The sequence below is a fragment of the Penaeus monodon genome, chromosome 20 (assembly GCF_015228065.2).
Source record: "Penaeus monodon isolate SGIC_2016 chromosome 20, NSTDA_Pmon_1, whole genome shotgun sequence".
In the NCBI taxonomy this organism is placed as follows: Eukaryota; Metazoa; Arthropoda; class Malacostraca; order Decapoda; family Penaeidae; genus Penaeus; species Penaeus monodon.
This window is the reverse complement of record NC_051405.1, coordinates 1,800,057-1,803,906: the sequence shown is the minus strand read 5'-3', so window position 1 is coordinate 1,803,906 and position 3,850 is coordinate 1,800,057. Positions and strand designations below refer to the sequence as shown.

At 40.0% G+C, this 3,850-nt stretch overlaps 1 protein-coding gene across 1 annotated transcript in view; it reads right to left on the bottom strand.

Annotated features, from left to right (window-relative positions):
• LOC119585537 (endothelin-converting enzyme homolog) overlaps nucleotides 1-3,850 on the bottom strand; it is a 50,671-nt gene that overhangs the window by 5,428 nt on the left and 41,393 nt on the right. The window lies entirely within an intron of this gene.

Sequence of the window (3,850 nt, the reverse complement as noted above, 5' to 3'; positions counted from 1 at the left end):
GCAATTGTACTGCTTTTGCTTTACATAAATTTTTTCCAATACATTTTCATATATATTAATGAAAAATTTTCAAAGACATAGTGATGTTCCCTGCAGCAAAGGCTTTGTTCATACACAGTCATGTTAGAATCCTGGTAATATTTTAGAATTATGGAGGAATTACCCTACGGGCATCGAACGGGGTGTAACATGGATGTCGAACAGCATCCATAGCACTGAAAGGGTTAATAGTTTTTCTTCTTTCAAGTAAGATTAGGAGGTTTTGTTATAATAACCTCAAGTAAATTTCCAAATTTAGTATTCAGCATGTGGATATAAGCATTACCAAGAAAGCTTTAGTTTATATAGAACATTACTTTTTTATGCAATTACTATTGAGATTTCACCTTTGAGGTTGGTCAAATATATTCTGGAGAGTGATTCACAACTGTTTTCTGTTGTTTCAGTACATATTTCCTTGGCATACTGTGTGTACAGGACAGTACATGTGCATGTGGGTTTGTGGCTTTACTGCATGTTAATAGTTACAGAAATTAGAGTATACCATACTGCATTATCTAGCAACCCTACTTTACATCCTCAATTAGGAGAGACTTCAACTCAAAAGTCTTTGCACATCTAAGCATCTGGCATGAACAAACCAAAGTTCACTTTGGGTGAAACATTATGCAAATAAAACTGCAGAGCAAGTGGAAACGGAGATTCCACTCAATACTCCTCTCAGTCTCCTTACCACCCATACCCCCCCTCTCGCCCACACCAGCATACAGCCCACTAAGCAGATCTTAAAACTGAGTGAACAGGAATGGCAACAAAACATGGAAAGAGAGATATAAAATCAGGTCTCTACAAACGGAGAATTTGTTTTCCTCAACAGTCTGACACAGCAACTGGAAAAGAAGGGAAGGGAACAAGAGCAGCACCGAAATACCACAATTAGCATATTGAGGGAGTAACCAGGAGCTGCAAACTATTTCAAATCATCCCTACACATCAAGTTGTCATCAAGGAAGAATGACTCATAAATGTTTACCCAGGGTGACTCATAACAGTGGAAGTGAAAAATCTGCATGCACAACACAAGTGAAACATAAAAGCAACTCTTTCTGCGCACCCAGTGGAGTGTACTACTGTCTATGGCATCTCACACACGCTATCAAACACCCAGAATCAGCATCTTCCACAAGGAAGAGCATTTTGTATCATTGGGTAGGTTTTCCTCATGGCAAAAAACAAACTTCAACCCAAATGGAAAGAAAAAAACAAGACTAATCCCCACTCTGAATGAAATGAGCAGGAAATAGAACATGAAAAGGGGACATCACATGAATGTATGTTCTATGAATGCAAGAGCAAAAGATCCAAGAAATTCCAAAACATATATGTTTTGTCTCATACAGTTACTATCCCTGTTAAAGCAAAATCTGATACATAGGATATTAAATTAACAAACCATAAAAAAATTACTGAGGTTATACAAGTAACAGATCACAAGCATTCCATCACACTGATGTAGAACCCTGGAGCAGCACCACGGCAATGCAAACTACTTTCTAAAGTTGGTCTATAAAATAAAATCCACTAAGTCACCAATAGCTACCAGATATAAATCTGCCTGAGACCTGACCAATTTCCTACGCATGAAAATAACATGGTGTACTGTGCATCTGGAAAACCTGCTAACCACACAGTTTCTCCTAAAATAAAGTAAAAAAGAAGCAGAATGAAAATCCTTGAGCTGTAAAATAAATACAGCGAGCCACAAAATATGCTATGGTGCTTAAAGCAGGCATCAAAAACTGAGTGGCATAATCCACTTCAGATCCAAAGAGGAAGCCAAGAGTAGGAGAACAGGAAGGGGAATTTATCAAAAGATGCCCTGGAACCAATGTTTAGCAAGGATGATGAAACTGCATCCAAGAAAAGTCAAATACATATGAAGGAAATAGGATACACCACCTAGAAATATCAACCTGGCACTGGAATGACTTGACAAATAAAGAGGAAACAGCCACCTTAGGATTATAATACCCTGTGGAAGGAGTGTAGAGTAAGGTATTAATATGGGCTACAGAGAGCCCCACAAGCCCTTCTGTATTAGTCCATCTCTGTGGAGCAACCAAGGGATTGCCATGGGGCCTAACAGCCAATAAACATACAGTGAGGGAGGGAAGCAGAGATACAAGAAAACTTTTGCATGCTAGCTGGTGTTTGTGGTTCAGCCACAAACTCATCATGGAGCCAGTAAGAGAATTCCCCCTGGAAGATACCACCTGCATGGTGTTAGGAAACAAAATGTAGGCCAATACACCTGGAGAGGCAAAAAATCCAAGCCTCTGCTCATACATGATGTCCAACTGATGGAACCTCAAGAGCACACCTAACATTACAAAAGGAGCCTGAAAAAACAGTAAGTTTCCTTCCAACTTCATGAGCTCCCTGCATTCAGAATATCCAGAATATTATCTGAGAATATACAAATAAAACAAAACAGGATTAATCCCAAAGATCAAGGCAAAGGCATAAAGGACATATCTATAAAAGCTGACACTAAAACAACACAAGCATTTACATGAACAAACTCAACTGCTAACGAAAGGATAAAGGAATGATGAGAGTGAAAAATTCAAGGATGAATATAAGGCAACAAGCATCACAGAGAATCCTGATTCAGCCAATTTGTGGAGAGCAGCAGTTGTTCTATGAGGCAAAGCATGGTGTATTTCATATGCACTACTAGGAAATACCTCGACACCAGGAACAGGAACTCATAGCAATGGCATTTCACAAGCACCATAGAAACCTGGCTGTTCTCTGGGAGCTGCACAGTGTACTCAGGTTTATGATATACCACATCCACCAGTGAGCACCCAGAAGTAGTTGCTTTTCCACGGCAAAGCATGGTCTTCCAAGTCTAGGGATCTAACATGCATCACTAGGAATCTAGTGTGTACTCAGAAATGTGGAACTCAATCCACATCACAGATATGAACTTTGACTCACCAGCTCTACCCATGAAAAACAAGACCCTGAGTGATCAAGATCGTTTCGAGAGATACTTGATAAAGACAAGAACTCTTCCCCAGTATATCACCACAGACCCACTAGATAACCTTTGCCCATAACAAAGAAAGGAGAAAAGCACAACAATGTAAAATACAAAGACCAGAGATAGAAGAAGTGGAGACAGCATCCCTCTTGCCCACCTACATCTGCACAGAACCCTGCAGAACAAACCTGTCCCACTTTTGGCCTCATCCTCCACACCTGTAAGATATCAACTGAAAGAGAGGGCACAGGACAGTGATAACCACAGCAAACAAACCCATAAATTTGGGAGCTGGAGGGCTTCATAAACACCACACTACACCCCTTTTCCTCTTCCCTCGACACCATAAATACTTTGAGAAAAATGAAGAAATGCCAAGAAGATAAAGTAGGGGGGGGGCAAAATAACCTGCAACAAGAATATGTATCCATCAGGGAAAAAATTAACAAAAGGAAAATGCTAAAGAATATGCAAACACAAGCTGCCAAAAGGAGAAGAAAGATCTTAATAGAAGACAATCACAACGTAACACTCACCATCCAAACACAGATGAAAATTTCCACCTCACCAACACACCACACTGGAAAACACAGACACAGAAAAAAAAATAATGGAGCTATGGCCATATGCTCTTCTACCTCCCTGGCATGGGTGAGAAGAGAAACTTGGGAATGGGACAAGCAGAAACTTTTGCTTCCACTGTCTCGGTAATGCTCTAGAATGGAGTTTCAGTTGAATAATGTTTCTGTGGTCTGTTCAAGTCAGTTTCTTGGATTCTTCAAGGCTTTGGCACAAGTCCAC